Source organism: Manis javanica, chromosome 17 (genome assembly GCF_040802235.1).
Source record: "Manis javanica isolate MJ-LG chromosome 17, MJ_LKY, whole genome shotgun sequence".
NCBI lineage: Eukaryota > Metazoa > Chordata > Mammalia > Pholidota > Manidae > Manis > Manis javanica.
The window spans coordinates 23,212,249-23,232,122 of NC_133172.1; the positions used below are offsets into that span (position 1 = coordinate 23,212,249).

General features: G+C 39.6%; 1 long non-coding RNA gene across 1 annotated transcript in view; it reads right to left on the reverse strand.

Annotated features, from left to right (window-relative positions):
- Nucleotides 1-567: 567 nt before the first annotated feature.
- LOC140846959 (uncharacterized) overlaps nucleotides 568-19,874 on the reverse strand; it is a 62,071-nt gene continuing 42,764 nt past the window's right edge. The window contains exons 2-3 of the long non-coding RNA XR_012126533.1: nucleotides 908-1,008; nucleotides 568-806 (exon numbers count right to left, since the gene is read on the reverse strand). This is a non-coding gene — a long non-coding RNA (uncharacterized lncRNA). The remainder of the gene's footprint in view (nucleotides 807-907; nucleotides 1,009-19,874) is intronic.

The window sequence follows — 19,874 nt, forward strand, 5'->3', positions numbered from 1 at the left end:
CTAGTTTTTAGATCTGCACATTCTACACATACATCCATTTTTTTTTTTTACTTGAGCAAAACACTTGGTGGGGGATATCTAAAACATGAGCTTGTTATTAAGAGAAAAGAAAGCACACAAACCCCAACCAGCCAGCTGTCTCTCCAAGACAGTGGGCTGCAGGCAGGAATGGGAAGGAGCCTCAGCTGAGCCGGCTCCGTGGAGCCGGCCCATGGAATTCTGCCAGCTCCTGATGGCCAAGGAGCCACCTGTGGGCCCTGTTGCCTGATGGCCATTTATGCAGCATCCAAGCCTTGCTTCCTTAGCATAGTCTTTTCCAGAGCCCCCACAGTCCCTGGTAGGGTTGCTCTATGCATCTCTAAATGAAATTGGTCAGAGGAGAGGGAGGGAAAAGGAGGCTTAAGGAGCAGCTTGGAGGACACAGAGAGAGAGAGAGAGAGAGAGAGCAAGACAGCAAAGAACTAGACAATATCAGAGAGCTCAGAGTGGGCAGCAGAAGACCTGATTTCTCATCCTGGCTCCACATTTTCTGTGAACCATGAACTAGTCACTAAGTCACTTCCTGAACTGTAGTTACCCCAACTAGCAGTGGCCTAGATGAAGGTTATAGCTCCTCCTTGCTCTAACAGCCCATTACTCCGAGGAGACACAGGCAATGGAATGAGAGAAAAAGCAGAGGACAATCCTTGCTGCAGTGGTCCATGTCCTGTAGTGCTAGGTAAAGGCAAATGGTCACTTACCTCAACTCCTGGACAGGAACCAATCAAAGCATTTCAAATGTCAAGCTAGAGGAAACCCAACTCCGTCTGGTTTTTAAAATAAGAATATGTGTGTCATGTACAATGAGAAGTCCAGAAACAGGGAGAATTCTGAAGTTGCATGATTTATCAACTCAGTCATCACTTACCCAGGGTCCTTTCAGCTCACCAATCTGCCTTCTCAGTGGTCACATGGTCTTTAGCTCTAAGTGGCTTCCTTTCAGTCTCAGGATGGCTGCCCCCAAAGTATCTTGAAATAACAAGGAAGAGAAGGTTTGCCTCCTTCTTATGTCTTCTTTTAAGAGTTGGAAAACCTCATTAAGAAACCCCTAATGCCCCACTTTGCTCCTGGTAGACACGTGCTTAGGACACTTCATTGGCCAGAAGTGACTCCTATCCCTGTTCCCATTAAGCCAGTCAAGGACTAGTGAGCTAAGCTTCATCACCATGATTGGCTTAAATCAATCAATCAAGGGGGACGAATGATGGACATTAACTATCAAGAGCACTACGGAAGAGAAACATGTTTGCAGCAATGCATTTTTTGGACAAAGAGGGTATGATTCGATGAGCTCTGTGGTAACGTCTGAGTAAGGGCAGCCAGATGGTGGGGCAACTTCCTGCAACCAGTGTGACCCTCAGAAGTCCTCTTCAGCTGTGGACTTTCTGAGTGATCCTGAGAAGTTCCCATCCTCTTTCCAGACCTCAGTTTGTCCTCTAACAAGAAGGACATGGGCAGGGTATGAATGAGGCTAGTAACATCCTATATGCAGTAAGTTTATGGCTGAAATACACAACCTTTTCATTCATGATCACTAGAATAGCCAAAAAGGAGAAGAGACTTTTCATGTCTGTTGGCTGGTTCAGTGGTCAGTCCCCTTGCCTTTAAGGACTTCCAGAGGAAGAACAAAGGAGGTAAAAGAAAGGAAGTGACCCACCCTGTACTAGAGCTACTTATGCACAGAACTGATGAGGAAAAGGTAGGCCTGTGTCAAAGATGGATACAGAGACTTGGATCAATCCAGGCTCTTGATCCTAAGAAAGAGGAGAAGCAAGTGAGAGTAATTTAGGTAAAAAAATGGAATTATTGGGTCATGTAACTACAGGATATGAAAATTAGGGCTCATGATTTCCCCCAGAGGAAATTCACAATTCTCTTACCTAAAGAAAGGAAGTATGTGTGGGATGGGAAGAAAACAATCCTCAAACACACATATAATGGACCTCCGATTGCTTCAAAACATACCCCTAAGAGATTGTACCTTTAGGCAAATTTTGGGCTCGTGTCCCAACCTTTCAAACAGAAACGAGAAAAACACCTTTGATACTGATCTCTGTCAATAAGAGACAAGCCTGAGGAGGCCACCTGGACAACAACATGAACCGTTTCTGGGGCCGGCTCCACCTACCAGGGACTGAAACAGGACAGGGGTCATGTTTTCTGAAATTCTCCTATGAGAATTCTCTCAAATTCTCTCTAGTAATAGATAAAAATTGTCCTAGTTGTGTGGGGAATTAATGAAGAGAACGCAAGAGATCATGTGTGAAAGTGAGTTCATTAGTGGGATTTTGTCTGCTCCACCCAACGTCTCCCCCAGTACATCAGGCCAGGCTGCCTCTGCCCCACCCAGAGCACTTCCCACACCTCCAGCAGGAATGAGACATAAGCACATGCGGTAAGGGGTGTCTGGAGGCTCCCCAGAGGGGCCGGCCTCCCTCCTCTGACTCCCGACTAAGCCTTGCTTTGGCTGCAGCTGCACTCCTGGGGCCAGCACAAAGTCTGGCCAAGTAGCAATGCGCGTGGGGGCTGGGTGTGGATGGGAAGGACACAGTGCTTTGTGAGCACATTTGCTGCTCTGCAAAGAGAAGCTGCTGACAGATTGTTTGCCAATAAAGAAAGTCACAGAGCCTAATAACAATCAGATGGTTCTCCAGCCCATCTCCCCCTTGGCTGTGCTCTGCAGGATGTACCCAGGTGGATACTGACTGCACTTCTCCTGGGGGACCCAGTGCTGTACAGATTACGGCTTCTTCCGTCAGCTGAGGGCCAAGAAGGCTCTGTCCCTTTCCTGCGGCCAGGGGTGTGTACTTTGGTCCACTCCATTCAGAAGCACTAGCCCATAAGGAACTCCCTACAATCAGCTTTTATGTGAGCCACCCCTTGATAACAGCCAGGCACTTCACAGGGCTTCAGGGAACCCAAGTCTCTGACGCCCAGCACTTGCTGCTCATTCTCTCCCACTGTCTTCTTCCTAAGGTGACTCTTACGCATGGGTTTGTCTTCTCAGCAAAACACATTCATGTTATCTGATGGCAGGTATTTTTCTCCCTGCCTGGTGGCCGGACTGAGCACAGAAGAGTCATCCAAATGTCTGGGTTCATCCACAGCTCCAGCAGTCTGACAGTGGGCACAGAACCACATAACCCAGAGGACAGAAGAAGCCTGAAATCTGCCTATTGAGTGATTGAGCTGGCACCAAAACTGGACTGGATTTGTGGGAAGGCAACAGGAAGCTACACAAAATCTTTTGGATCCATGGTGTTCGAACTTTGACTACAGAACCTTCTAGAATCAAAATCTTACCTGAAGGTTCAGTAAATAAAACCAAGGTTGGGGGGCTGCCTTGGGTGGGAGCAGAATCCTGGGAGCAGAGTCAGTCAGTGCATTATCTTCCCCAGCATCTCTATTCCTTCTCCCAAAGAGTACACTTGAGAAACCACTGGGAATTCCTAAAACTTCCCTGGGCACAATGTGAAAATCCCTTCACCAGCCCCTCCACCAGGCTGCTGGGAGACCTCCAGATGAACAGATGCGTCTCCTAGAGGTCTCTGAAATTAAGAAATAAGGAAGCAATATTTATGGTGGATATATACCCCTGGTCTTCAATTCAGAGACCCTGGATTCCAGTTCTAGCCCAGGTACCTACTAGCTAAGTAACTTTGGACTAACATCGGTGAAGTTCAATTCCTTTATTTTAAATCAGGAATGGCAAAGAAGTAACTCTTGCTGAAATACCTAGGATGAACCTGGCGCTTGACAGGCACTGATTTTATGAATCTGACTGTGTCCCTGCAACACTGTATCTTGGCAGAAGTAGGAGGACAGAGGGTCTTTGAATCAAACCTAGAGCCGGGATTGAGGAGGCCACCACAGAGTTTCACAGGACCAAAGAAGAGGGGCAGGGAGAGAGCAGCATTTGCGTATTTTTCCCTGGACACATTTGAGAGGTTGCTGCAAGACATCCTGTACATTCTATTATTAGGAAAGGAACCCAGCCTGGAACACAATCATCACAAACCTCAAACTGCTGTTTACAAATGCAGGGAGTTTGGTGAGACCTAAAATGCTCTTCCCCAAATGCATTCTCCCCCGCCCCCTTGGTTTTTAAACCCATGTGGATTCCAAGGGAAATTGAATCCATATGTTTCTGGTTCATTTACACTGAACTCATCAAAATGTAATTTTGCAACATCTAGTTGACGTCCAGGATGTCTTTAGAAGCCTCATTTTTATGCCTTTTTATAAGCCCCTCTCCCTTGGAGACAGGAAGTTATGCCTTGCCAAGAGTGGATGGAATTCCAGCCAAGCAGAAGTTCTGCTGTGAAGGCCCACGAGGCTGAAAGGGCCTCTCATCTCAGTCTTGGGGACCTCACCCCTTTCTCCATCTCCATTCTCAGAGCAGAAAGCTTCAAGAGGCACCCAAGGGAAGGTGTCCAAGGTGAGGCACCCAAGGGGAGGCACCCGGCTTTCCAACCCACCACTGAATGGATCCCATGCTACCTCCAGCTCAACCCTGCATCGTCCACCTCCCTGGTGATCAAAGTGAAAAAAAAAAACAGTCCATTCCATATTGCTGATAGTGACTGTGAGGCCTGGACTAGTATGCTGACTTGTCCAAGTCAATGGTGGAGCTGAGATTGACAAGCAAGATGAAAAATAATAAAAATAAAGTCTCTCCAGGCTGAAGAGTCCTATAGGTGAGAACGTGCCTTGGACACATGCAGGATAATGGAGAGAAATAGATGTGGTCCCTGACCTGGTTCACTCTGAGGCCCAACAGAATCCTGAGGTGTTACATTATCAGTGCACTCCCAGCTTCCAAGTAGGTTAATGGTCCATTTAAAAGTAAAATTTTGACCAGCTAATAAGGCTTCGGTCACAGGCTGTAGTTTACACACAAATACAAATTCAGGGAAGGAAAGGGGAGCCTTGGGGTCACAGTGGTAGAGGCAGATAAGTGGGGAATTTGGATTCTAGTCCTAAGTCCGGCATGCAGTGGCATCCTCAAATACCTGCTCTAATTAATTAGCACATCTTCCCTGGCTCCCTTCTCAACAATTACACAAGCAGAAAAAAACAGCCTGTCTGCCAAGGGTTTGCCAAGGTCCTCGTATACCTTGCATTGGTCATCGAGAGGGTGGTGACTGCCAGCTAACCACCCACAGAGCAGGGCCTGAATGCAAGATGTGTGCCAGGAGAACGTGGCCTGGATGAGAGAGAGCCAGCCTCTCAGCCCCTTTTAGCATAAGTTTGGAGGAATACAGGGGTATCCAAAGTAGGCAGACTTGGAGCAACACAGCCAGGCACAGTTTGAGTCATCTCTGCCCTCATTCCCTGTAATCTGCAGAGTTAGCAGGGCAACCCCCTAGCTATGCCCTAATGCCAGAAAAGCCACATTCACTGTGTGGGGATTGGCATCCTTTGACAGGAGAAGCCCTGTGTGGGTCTGTAGCATTCTGTTTCATAGCTACCTTTTTCCAAGGCTACCAGGAAAATGGCATCCATTAACATCATTAACATAATCCATAAGTGACATGCCATTAACATCAGACCCCTCCTGCCCTCAGAAACCTAAGGCTGGATCTGGAACTCAGTGGCTTTTTGCACTGACTACCCTAAGCAGGCTACAACTGGCTTTCTCTACAAAAATTCAACCAGCGTGTGGACGGTCCCCAGCAACTTTTGCCAGGGAAGAGATGACTGACTGCCAGGTTTTCCCAGGTGAATAAAAAAGTTGCATTTGACCCAGCCCTTCTTTCTTTAGTCCTGCTTTGAATGTAGATACGATGCCTAAAGGTGTAACAGCTATCATGCAACCATGAGGAAGCAACCATGAGAACAAAGACCAACATGTGAAGGAGAAGGGGGTAGAAAAACAGAAGGCAGATGGCTTTGTTGGTACCCCTAGGTATCTGTATCCAGAATAATGCTACCTGAGTACAATAAGGCCCCTGTGTCTCTATGTCCTCTGCTGGGTTGTATTCCTTGCAGCTGCAAGCATTCTCAACTATTCCTAGCTATTGAGAGACAGAGTCTATATGTTGTGGGGAGCTGAAGAAGAAGTTAGTGTAAGTAGGGATGCAAGTAAAAGCCCCATGCAAGGTGAGCTCATAAGTCCTGTATTATAGGCAAGCAGACCAGCCATGAATCAGCCCAGGGAACTGGTCTACAGAGAACTAGGAGCCTAGAGCATCCCTGTAGGAAGAAGTAGATATGCCAGTCCATGTGGCTTAGGCACTTGGAGCAGAAAAGAGGGACAAAGAACTGGCTCTGGTCCCAGTCCAGCCTCAGGGACTCAAGCTGAGTCCTATGTAGAGGAGACTCTGTCACTCCTGTACACATCATGGCATGATGGTGATATTCTATGAATTTAGGAGCCTCAAAGACACATCTCCTTGGATAGGGTGACACTTGATGTCCCCTTGGGTCACTGGGTGCAAAAACATGCATCAGATTGCCAAGCCCCAGAGTGGGAGGTGTACCCTGGTACTCTGACTATTCACAGGGGCTGAAGCCAGCTCCTCCCCAGGCCCTGGCCATGCTGGATGTGATACCTGGCTAGAAATGACAGGTGTCCAGTGGAGATGGTTAAACTCAACCTACATGAGGTGGAAGAGAGACAGGACCAAACACACATAGACTGTCTGCATCTGAGGATGCCAGAAACACTGAGAGGGAGGTAGAAAAATCTGCAGGGGGCTGACATGTAGGGAGCAAGTGGGACACAGAGATGAGCCTTCTCATGACATTAACAGACCTTCATTTCTCCCCACAGCATGGTAACACTTGGTGACACCTGGACTACAGCAGTCTCTTGTGGATAAAAAGGTTAACCCTCAGTGCACGGGGGGGTCTAGACATGTTTGTCTTTGGGCTCTTCCTAGTTTTCTTGCCTGAGCCCTGTTTTCTCTTTCTTCTCATAGCGTCTTCTCCTCTCCCTAGAGAGCAAAAGTGTCCTTGGGCTGGCAAGAGGGCCTGTATAGACTAAGGGGGCCCTTGCCCCCTCCTCACCAGAAACTCTTGTTCCCTCAGGGGGAATCTCAATTCCATCCTAATAATCTAATAACTGGATTAGCCATTAGCCTTCTCTCTACTCCCAAGGGAGATCACTAATGGTAGTCCTCTGTGAGTTATGAAGAGGGTCCCAGCACCTCTCTATTCACATATCAGTACATCCAGGGCATCTGAAATCCCTCTTCATCCTGCACAGCTCCCCCAACAAGACACTCATGGCAGAGCTAAGGCAGAGAGATGTCCAGAAGATAGGCACCAAGCAGCTGGACATGATTCCTCTACTGGGCAGCACACCTGGGTGCCCCTCTCTTCTCTGGAAGGCACCTGAGTGCTACAGAACTCGGGTTGTTGGTCACCTTGGGCAACTTGAACCTGGCTACCAGACTGAGAAAGACAAACACTCCCTCCCTTCTTGTTCCACCTCCCACACAAGTGTATCATTAACTTAATGACCATTTCCACTATCTAGATATTTGGTCCATACAGAGAACTGAATCAGTTCCATTATCAAGTCTCATGGCACAGTAGGCCCAGCAAAGTGACTGACTTTCCTGCCCATGAGAGAGGTAATAGTCAGGAATAGAGCAGAGGCCAAAGTTATTTTGAATTAACTACTAATGGATAGGATTTCTATAGCTATTTTTTAATACCTGTACAATTTGATGAAAATCAGACATAAGAGGAACTCAATTTTGTTTTTCATTAATATTCACTTTGTTAACAGGAACAGATGATTTCTGAGAGCTCTCCTTACCCTTTTAATTTGTCTCCCTATAATGCAGCAGAGATGTCCTCCATTATTAAACTGATTAGCAAGTGGCACAAATCTTTTCTTGTAGATTTCTTCATTATTACTTATGCAGGACAATGTGTTTGGATTTTGTGAACCAGACGGCTGGGGATGGGAGTGATAAGGAGGAGGGGGAGAGACTGGCTTTTGAAAATCCAAAAAAGTACTAAATAACAACAGCAAACCTGTCAAGAAACAACACACTTTTAATTATTTAATGGGAGGATATTGCACAGATCACATAAGGTAATACACATTCTTGAGGATTCAAGGACTAGGCAGATCTGACCACAGCGTCCAAACCAGGGCAGGTCCTGAGTTGCCTTCTACAGAGGAAGGAAATATAACTCTCTATAGGCCTTCTTACAGGTATTAATTTAGATACTTGAATCATCCTTCGGATGGGGAGGTCACTACCTCAGGAGGCAACCATGACCAATATATGATCTCCTATTTATTACCTCATCCTGGACTTAATGGAAATGAAGCCACCTTCCTGTCTAAGTTTACCCAGGGAAGGGGCAGAGCTCTTTGGAAGCAGGAAACTTCATTTCCCATGAAGCCCTTGGAGACCAGAGTCTACAGTGCGGCAGAGGTCAGGCAAAGGGGGCAGAGGCATAGTGAGCATCTCTCAGTAGCCTTCCCTTGGACTGGCTCCCAGAGCCCTTTCAGAGAGAGCATTCCACCTTACCATGCAAAGGATCATGGCAACTAAATTGGGTGGGCATTATTAATTTTAAAAATCTCAAGATCTCTGAGGAACTGAGACCAAAAGGCTGAATGACCTATCCCCGGGTTACCACAGCTAGTAATGGCAAGCCTTACATAGGACTAGAGCTTGGGTGCTTAAGCTCGCCAAGTTCTAAATAAAAATGCTGGATTTTCCACGGTGCATGAGAAGAAGTCATTGTTTGACCACCTGGTAAAACATCCATCACTTAGGGCATGATGTAGCAGAGCCCGAGGCACCAGTGGCTGACTCGCTCCTTACTTATGGAGACCTCTGCTCCATTCTCCACTCGAGATTTGATGTCTGATCAACTGGCATTCTTTGAACATCTTATACTGTGTAAGTCCAGCTCAGTAGCTCCTCATTCTCACTTTTGTCTGAAAAAAAATTTTCAATTTTTTGATCTGAGGAAACAAATAGTCCAAGATCTGGCCAAAATCTATTCTTGTTACCTCATTTCTCACTTTTACTACAAAACCACCTCTTTTTTAAGGACCCCAGTGTCTCCTCTGAATCCCCAAAAGTTCCTAGCTTCTTTCTATTGCTGTACTATTTCTCCTCTTAGACCACCAGTCCGGGCTGGTGAAAGAAATTCACGTTGTCCAAGCACAGAGAGACTTTATTGACATACATAAATGAGAAAACTAAAAGTAGTTGGCTCAAGGTCTGTATGCATTGGCTTCACCCTCTTAAGGCTCTTCTTTCATTATGGAAAATAACATTAGGCTTCAAATAAAGTGGAAACACTAATTCAAAAATACATATGCACCCTATGTTATCTGAAGCACTATTTACAGTAACTAAAATATAATAACAACCTAAGTGGTGTCCATCAATGGATGAATGGATAAAGAAGATAATGTGTGTGCACAGACACACACACACACACACACGCATCTATATATATATGGAATGCTATTCAGCTATAAAAATGAATGAAATATTGCCATTTGTGATAACATGGATGAACCTAAAGGGTTATTATGCTAAGTGAAATAAGCCAAACAGAGAAAGACAAAAACCACATGGTTTCACTTCTATGTGGGATTAAAAAACAAAACAAACAAACAAAACACAAGCCAAGCTCATAGATATAGAAAACAGGCTGGAGGTTGCCAGGAGGACAGTAGAATGGGCAAAATGGGTAAAGGGCATAAAAAAAATTACACTGTCAAGTTACCAGATTAATGCTTTTTGTATGAAATGATGCTCCGCTTTCCCAACTGTTCCCAAGTAAAAGGCTCTGATTAGACAGCTTAGGTTATGCAGTCTTCATTGCACCAATCCCCATGACAAAAAAGGATGAACTATGCCAAATTTCTAGTGAGCCTCATATTCAACCCCATGCTGGAGGGTGGTCAGCTTCATGCTAATACAAGGATAGAACATAAGGGAAGTATGGGTGAAGCTAAAGTAACCTGAAGGAAAAAGGACCACTTGAAGCCATAAAAATAAGACTTGTCTAATACACTCATGCTTCTTCCCTGTGTTAATAAATATGGCTTAATCATTAGGAAGGACAGAGCTTGAGTGCCATTCATGTTACACAAGATCATACCTGTATAACCCAGTCTACTAAGGAATCTTCCATTACTCAGTTTCTTAAAGACATCTGCTAATCATAGAATGGAAAAATCTCAGCAAAGGGAGAATTATTATAGAGAGTTCTGAGTATAATTTTTTTAAATAATAACACTGAGCTCCTGAGATAGGACTAGTATTGACTAAGGATTTAGGTCAAATAAATAATATAGACTTCTTTTTAACCTCCAAACAAGAAATCTTGCCACTATGATTCATTTAGGAATGAGCTAAGGCAGCTCATGGTACCTGGAATTCAGTCTCTGTCCTATATCTCCAGATTGGGTCTGGATAAAGGATGTTGAAATAAGATTGAGAAAGGTTGATATAATGGTGGCTCTGCAACTTAGTCCTATTGGATTTTAGAGAGAAATAAAACACAAGGTTTTAGAGAGAAATAAAACACAAGAAAACAAAATGAAATTACCTGTTGTAAGATCAGTTTTTTCAGCTATAAAATGGGGATAGGAATAGCTACTTCGGTTCTAGTTCTACTTAACATGGAGTGAGCATACTCCATCCTAAGTCTGTCACTGACGACACCTAAAACCCTGGACAAAATAGACAGAGCAGGGATCTTAGGATTCTGAAGAGAAAAATAGAAGTAGGCAAATTGTAGAAGGAAAACAGATATTTCAAATGCCACCAAAATAGCAGTAAGTCTCCTTTATTTCCCTTCCCACTTTGGTTTTTCAAGTGTGAGTTCAAACACAGTCCAAAATCTGGAACTGTGAACCAGGTACAGTCAGAAAAAGGTCCAAAATAAGTCCTCTATTTCTGATCAGTAAAATATGAAAGGGGACCCTACAATCGGAGATGGTGGGGAAAATTCTCCACTTTTTTTATTTGTGTTACATTCTGTCTTGCCTCAACCACAAGGCAATCCTGCAGTGACAGAGCAACAATAGCAGCTCGTAATGTGCATAAAACTATAATAGATGGAAACTCTTTTTCTCTGACCAGATTGTGGTCTCAAAAGCATAAGGAAAATTCACATTCCTTTTTCATCTCTATCATCTTGCCATTTGTCCTTAAAGGCAGATGTAGTTGCAGGAACTGAACAGTAGAGCAGAGACCAAAATGGAGAGTTTCTGAGAGTAGGAAAGTGTTTAGGAGATTGTGGAGAGGAGAAAGCTCACGAAGTGCTTCTATGAAGTCTCCTTTGAGGGCTTGCACCCAAGCTGCATAGGCATGGATCTGAATTAATCAGCATACTAAAGGCTTTGAGAACTACACTACAGAATAGATTACCTTCCAGGTCCCAGGTTGGACACTGGGTGACACAGGGAAAACAAATCATAATAGCCCCATAAAAGCTTTGAAGACAGAATTTAAATTGAAAACAGAATCCAGTCTGTGGGCTCTTAGCCAATAATTAGCTGGCTTGATTGCCTTCTGAAACAAAACAAAAAGTCTTCAAAAGATTTTAACAAGTTTGAAAGACTAGAGTAAAATTCAAAATGTCCAAGGTACATTTCAAAATTTCTTAACATATGAAGAACCAGGAAAATCTCTATATTATGCAAGGGAAAAGACAATAAACAAACACCAAACCTGAGATGGCATAGTGTTGAAACTATCAAACAAAACATTAAAGCAGCTTTTATAACTATGTTCCAAGAAATAAGAGAAAACACTCTTGATGTAAATGGAAAGCTATAAAGTCTCAGCATAGAATTAAAAGATATACAAAAGAATGAAATTAAAATGTTGCAACTAAAAAATACAGTAACAAAATTTTTTAAGTTCATTGGATTAGCTCAAAAGCCTAGAAGTGATAGTGGAGTCACTGAACTTGAAAATATATCCAGTCTGAACAACAGAGAGAAAGATAATTGGCAAAAATGAACAAAGACCAGTGGAAAAATACCAGTGCTCCAATATTCACTTCATTAAAGTCCCACAAGAATAAGAAAAAGAAGGTGGTACATAAAGATAAATGATAGATAAATAGAAAGATGAGATAGATGATAGATTGATGATAGATAGATAGATAGATAGATAGATATAGATAGGTGATAGATAGATAGATAGATAGATAGATAGATAGATAGATAGATAGATAGATAGATGATAGATAGATAGATAGATAGATGATTGATAGATAGATAGATAGATTGATAGATAGATAGATAGATAGATAGATAGATAGATAGATAGATAGAAACAATGGCTTAAAACTCCCCAATTTGATGAAACACACAAATTTACAGATTCAAAAAACTCATGAAATCAAAAAGGATAAAATCAAAGAAATTCATGCCCAGATACATCACGATTAAACTGTTGAAAATTGAAAAGAAAGGAAACAATGTTAAAGCACCAAGAAAAAAAGATACATTACTTATAAAAAAAATAATTTGAATGACTTCTGAGTTCTTATTTAAAAAAGCATGGACACCAGAGGAAAGTGGCACAAGGCTTTAAAGGGGCTGAAATAATTGACTCGCAACCCACAATTCTATATCCAGTAGAAATATTCTTCAGGAGTAAAGTAAAATCAAAATCAAAGCATTCTCCGATTAAGGAAATCTAAGAATTATGGCTATCAAACCTGACCTAAGAGAAATGCTAACACAAGTATTATGGGGAGAAGGAAAGTGATATCAGGGGAAATTTGGAACATAATAAATAAAGGAGGAGAAGTAGAAGTAGTAAATACCTAGGTAAATATAATCAACTATTTTTCTCCTCTTAAGTTGAAACTTAATATGTTGAAAACAACATAATAGTTGAAAACAGAATGTATAACATTGATAGCATTTCTAATGCATGTAAATGTAACATATATGAAAACAACAACATAAATGAGAGAAGATAAGTTTCCACATTCTACTTCAAGTAACAAAATGTTAATTATTAATAAACTGTGAGAATTTTATTGAAATCTTTAGAGAAACCACTTAAAAACTATAAAATACATAGTCAAAAATAAGTATTTGTATTGCTTTTATTTTTGTTGTTGAATTGTGTGAGTTTTATTATGTATTTTGGATACTAAACACCACTAGACCAAGATGTATGATTTGCAACAACCCTAGGGTAAGTGGATTTTTCACTCTCTTGATGACATCTTTGTACATTGTAATTTCTTCTGACATCGTGCTTCCTGTTGCCTCAATATCCTTGCAACAGGTTATAAGCACCCTGCCCAAGTGAACAGGCACATGAGGGTGATAAATCCAGTTTCTGCCACAAATTCCCCTTCTTGCCCTCCCCTGACTATGACTTAGTGACATTCGAACACACCAATGAAAAGCTGTTATGCTTCTTACTTGTATACTTCACCCTGACTCCAATAAAGACACCTGTCCATGGGCCTTCACACTCTCTTGACTCACCACCTTCCCATATGGCCCCCACGCCTCTCTCTTCTATGACCTGTGAGTATAATAAATCCCTTCCATTTTTGTATGCTTCTTTGTGGTGTTACTCTATGTCCATACCTAGGTGATCATTGAAAAAAAAAAATTGAGTAACGTAATTGCTCCTTACAACATACTTCAAGGCACAAGAGTTTTAACTTTGGCGCAGTTGAACATATCTATATTTTCTTTTATTGCTCATGTTTCTGGTGTCATATTTAACCACCCATTGCCAAATCCAAGGTCAATGAAGATTTACCTCTATGTTTTCTTTTAAGAGTTTTATAGTTCTAGCTTTTATATTTAGGTAATTGATAAATGTTTAATTAATTTTTGTATTTGACATGAGGTACAGGTCCAACTTCTTTCTATGTAGACCAACTGTCCCAGCACCACTTTCTCAAGGGAACATATTCTTCTTTTTTTTATTAAAGTATCATTGATATGTAATCTTATAAAGGTTTCACATGCGCAACATTGTGCTTACTACATTCATACCAAGTCGCCCCACACCCCATTGCACTCACTGTCCATCAGCGTAGTAAGATGCTATAGAGTCACTAGTCTTCTCTGTGCTATATGCCTTCCCCATGACCCCCCTAAGTTATGTGTGTTAATTATAATGCCCCTAAATCCCCTTCTCCCTCGCTCCTCACCCAACCACCCCATCCCCTCCCCTCGCCACCCTGCTACTACCTTCTTGGAGTCTGTGAGTTTCCTGCTATTTTGTTCTTTCAGTTTTGCTTTGTTGTTATACTCCACAAATGAGTGAAATCATCTGATACTTGTCTTTCTCCACCTGGCTTATTTCACTGAGCATAATACCCTCTAGCTCCATCCATGTTGTTGCAAATGGTAGGATTTGTTTTCTTCTTATGGGTAAATACTATTCCACTGTGTACATGTACCACCTCTTCTTTATCCATTCATCTACTGATGGACACTTAAGTTGCATCCATATCTTGTCTATTGTAAATAGTGCTGTGATAAACATAGAGGTGCATGTCTTTTTGAATTTGGGATCTTATTTTCTTCAGGTAAATTACTAGGTGTGGAATTCCTGGGTCAAATGGTATTTCTATTTTTATCTTTTTGAGGAACCTCCATATTGCTTTCCACAAATGGTGAACTAATTTACATTCCCACCAGCAGTGTAGGAGGTTTCCCCTTTCTCCACATCCTCACTAGCATTGGTTGTTCCTTGTCTTTTAGATTTTGGTCATCCTAACTGGTGTGAGGTGATATCTCATTGTGGTTTTAATTTGCATTTCCCTGATGATTAGTGGTATGGAGCATCTTTTCATGTGCCTGTTGGCCATCTGAATTTCTTCTTTGGAGAAGTGTCTGTTCAGATCCTCTACCCATTTTTTAATCAGTTTATTTGCTTTTGGGGTCTTGAGGTTTGTGAGTTCTTGATGTATTTTGGATGTTAACCCCTTGTCAGATATGTCATCTACAAATATATTCTCCCATACTGTAGGATGCTTTTTTGTTTGGTTGATGGTGTCCTTTGCTGTACAGAAGGTTTTTAGTTTGATGTAGTCCAATTTGTTTATTTTGGCTTTAGTTTCCCTTCAAGGAGATACGTTCAGGAAAAAGTTGCTCATGTTTATACTGAAAAGATTTTTGCCTGTTTTCTTCCAAGAATTTTATGGTTTCATGACTTACATTCAGGTCTTTGATCCACTTCAAGTTTACTATTGTGTATGGAGTTAAACAATAATTCAGCTTCATTCTCTCAAATGTAGCTGTCCAGTTTTGCCAACACCGGTTGTTGAAGAAGCTGCCATTTCACCATTGTCTATCTATGGCTTCTTTATCATATATTAATTGGCCATGCATGTGTGGTTTTATATCTGGGATCTCTATTCTGTTCCATTGATCTATGAATCTGTTCTTGTGCCAGTACCAGATTGTTTTGATTGTTGTGTCTTTGTAGTGGAGCTTGAAGTTGGGAAACATAATCCCCCCAGCTTTATTTTTTCTTCTCAGGATTGCTTTGGCTATTTGGAGTTTTTTGTCAATCAAGAGAACATCCCTTACCCACAAAATGATCTTGGCATCCTTGTTGAAAATCAACTGCCATAAAATATGGCTTCATTTATGGACTTTCAGTGTTATTCCATTTGTCTATATGTCTGCTCTTATGCCACTAAAACACTGTGTTGATTATTGTAACAAAATGTCAATTTTATATTATATAAATTTCACTTGAATTTCTGAAGTATAAAAAACAGATTGAAGTGAAATGATACATATTAAAATATACAAAATAAGGCAGAGCAAGGGATAGAGAAGAATTTTTTTAAAACTTAGGAAGCATCGATTTTAAAACTCTTCAAAAAAATATCATTTTATGAAGTCAGCATAACTCTAATACTAAAGCTAGACAAGGATGCTTCAGGAGAAAAAAATGACAGACCAATTTCCCTTACAAATATTGATAGAAAATTCCTCAACAAAATACTAGAAAATTGAATTTAACAGCATTTTTAAAGGATTATACACCATGACTAAGAGGGATTTATTCCTGGAATGCAAGGATAGTTCAGCGTTCATATATTAACCAATGCAATATACTACATTAGCACAAAAAATGTGCATGATTGTTTCAATCGGTGCATAAAATAAGTGTGAGAAAATTTAATATCCTTTCATGATAAAACCGTTAAAAAAACTAGTAAAAGAAGGAAATTTCTTCAGTATAATAAAGGTGAAATATGAAAAACCTACAACTACCATCATATTCAAAGATAAAAGACTGACATCAGAAGTGACAAAGATGACAACTTTTACCACTTCTACTCAACATTGTATTGGAAATCATAACTAGAGCATTTAAGGAAGAAAAAGAAATAAAAGGCATCCAAATTGGAATAGAAGAAGTAAAATTATCGGTGTTCACAGATGACATGATCTTACATATATAAAACCCAAAACATTTCATGAGAAAATCCGTTAAAACCAATAAGTGAATTTGGCGAAGTTGAAAGATACAAAATCAAACCTCCAAGTCAGTTATATTTCTACTCACTAATAATGTAAAAAAAGAAAATTAAGGAGACATTTATGTATACAACAGCATCACAAAGAATAAAATACTTAGGAATAAATTTAACCAAAGAGGCAAGGCAAAAGAACTGTATATTGAAAACAACAAACATTAAAGAAAATTAAAGAAGATATAAATAAATGGAAAGATATTTTTGTGTTCCTGAACTGGTTGACTTCGTACCTTAAGATAACAACACTATCCAAAGCTATCTACAGTTTAAACATAATTCCTCTCAAAATACCATTTTCTGAAGAAATAGAAAAAGTCATCTTAAAATTAGTTTGGAATCACAAGGGACCCTAAATAGCCAAAACATCTTGAAAAAAATAAATAAAAGGGGTCTTGATTTCAAAATTTACCACAAGGCTGTAGTAATTAATGTAGGGTGATCCTAGCATATGGACAGGTAAATAAACCAGTGAATTGGAATAGAGAGCCCAGAAACGAACTCTTATATATAAGATAAAATTATTTTTGACAAGGGTACAAAGACCATTCAGTGGGGAAATTAATTGTCTTTTCAACAAATAGTGCTGGGAAAACTGGATACGTGTATACCAAAGAATGAAGTTGTGGCCATACTTAATGCCACATATAGAATTTGACTCAAAAGAAACCAAAGACCCAAACAAAAGACCTAAGATTATATAACTCTTAGAAAAAAACATGGCATTGCATTTGGTAAAGATTTCTTAGATATGATACCAAATACATAGAAAAAAAGAAAAACTATATCATTTGGACTCCATCAAGGTTAAAAACTTTTGTGCATTAAGAAACACTATTAAGAGATTGGAAATACATCCCTGAGTAGAAGAAAATATTTACAAATCATATAGGTGATAAGAGTAATATCCAGAATATATAAAGAACTCCTACAATATGACAACAAACAACTCAATTAAAGAATGGGCAATTAGATAATCCTTCAAAGATGATATACAAATGACCAGTAAGCAAATGAAAAGATGATTAATATCACTAGTTATTAGGGAAATGAAATACAAGTCAAAACCACAGTGAGATACCACTTCACATTCATCAAGATAGGATGACCACTATCAAGAATACAGAAAACAACAAGTGTTGGCAATGGTGTGAAGAAATTGGAACTCTTGTGTACTGTTGGTGGGAATGTAAATTGGTACAACCTTGGTGGAAAAGAGTTTGGCATTTCCTCAAAAGGTTAAAACGTAAAATGACCAGTTCTATTTATAGGTATATACCCAAAAGAACTTACAGCAGAAACTCAAACAACTACTTGTACACCAAGTTTCATGGTAGAATTATTTATAGTAGCCAACATGTGGAAACAACCCAAATGTCCATCAACAGAAAAATGAATAAACAAAATGAAGCATATATATATATACAATGGAATATTATTCAACCTTAAAAAGTAACAGAATTCTGATACATGCTACAACATAGCTGAACCTTAAACATATGCTAAGTAAAGCAAGCCAGATCAAACAACAAATATTGTATGATTTAACTTATATGAGGTAGTTAGAATAGGAAAATTTATAGAAATAAACTACCCAATAGTGCTCACCAGGGACCAGGAGTAGAGAGAAATGGGGAGTCATTGTTTAATGGGTAAAGAGTTAATGTTTGGAGTGATGAACAAATAATTGAAATGGATAGTTGGTGATGATTATACAACATTATGAATGTACTCAATACCACTGAATCTCACACTTAAAAATGGTTAAAATGGTAAAAGTTTTGTTGTGTATCTTACCACAATAAATATAATACTAGGATATTATACTTTTTAAAACTTAGAAAACAAACTTAGAATGCAAATAATAAAATGATACTTCGAAACCTACTAATAAATTAGATTAAATATAAATGATTTAAAGTAGAAAACAGAGACTGTCCAACTGATGTTTTAGAAACCCAGCTATATAGTCTCAACAGAAAGATGATTAAAGTAAAATAACAGAAAATAATGTACCATAGAAACATTAATCAGAAGAAACTTGGGATACTTATGTTAATAACAGTCAAAGAAAAAAAAATCAGAGAAGAAAAATTATCAGAAATAAAGAGGGACAATACAAATGGTAAAAAGGTCTATTCACTTTAGTAGTCAATACAATTATAAATATATGCTATGCATGTTTTGTACTTAACTATACAGTTTCAAATTACCTGAAGCACAAAAATGACCAAACTGTAAGGAGAAATAGACTAAGTCACAATTGTAGTTGAATACTTCAACATATTCACCATCAGATAACTGGGTCTAATTAATTTATAGAACACTTGCCACACCAACAACAGAGCACACATAAACTGCATGTTTACATGGAACAGTCACCAGCATAGAATATATCCTGGGTCACAAAACAATTTTAAAAGAACTGAAACTATACAAAGTAAGTTGTCTGACCATTCTATTTCAGTTCCTCTTACTCAAAACATCATGCTGAGCTTCCAACAAAAAAATTACAATAATTCTCAAAATCCAAAAATCAAGTCTGAAAAAGCAAACTTCTGAACTAGACTTACATTTGGAAGAAATTTGGAAATTATCAGAGTGGTAATTTAAAATAACTATGATTAATATGCTAAGGACTGTAATGGAAAAAGTAGACAACATAAAAGAACAGATGGATAATATAAACAGAGAGATAGAAACTAAGAAAAATCAAAACTAAATGCTAGGGGAAAAAGATATGGTAACAAATGAAAAACACCTTTGATGGGTTCATCGGTAGACTAAAAACAACCAAGGTAAGAGCAGTGAGCTTGAAGATATATCAGTTGAAACTCTCAAAATTGAAATACAAAGAGGAAAAAAAGGATGAGACAGATGGAATGGGATATCCAAGAACTGTAGAACAATTACAAAAGATATAACATGAATGTAATGGAAATACTAGAAGGAAAAGGAAGAGAGAAAAGAAAAGATGAAAATTTTGAAAAAATAATGGCTGACAACTTTCCAAAATTAATGGCAGACAGCAACTGCAGATCCAGGAAACTCAGAGAAAACCAAGTAGGATAAATACCAAAAACTACATAAAGGCCTATCATACTCAAACTGCAGAAAATCAACATAAAAAGAGAAAATCTTGAAGAAAAGCACAGGGAGCAAAAACAGCTTATCTACAAAATAAAAAAGGTAAGAACCATATCACATGTCTTTTAAGAAACATGCAAGCAAGAGGAGATTGAGGTTAAATATTTAGAGTTAAAAGAAAATGACCACCAACTTAGATATGGCATCTAATGAAATTATCCTTTAAAAATGATGAAGAAAAGGAAAAAGATGGTGGCATGAGAGAT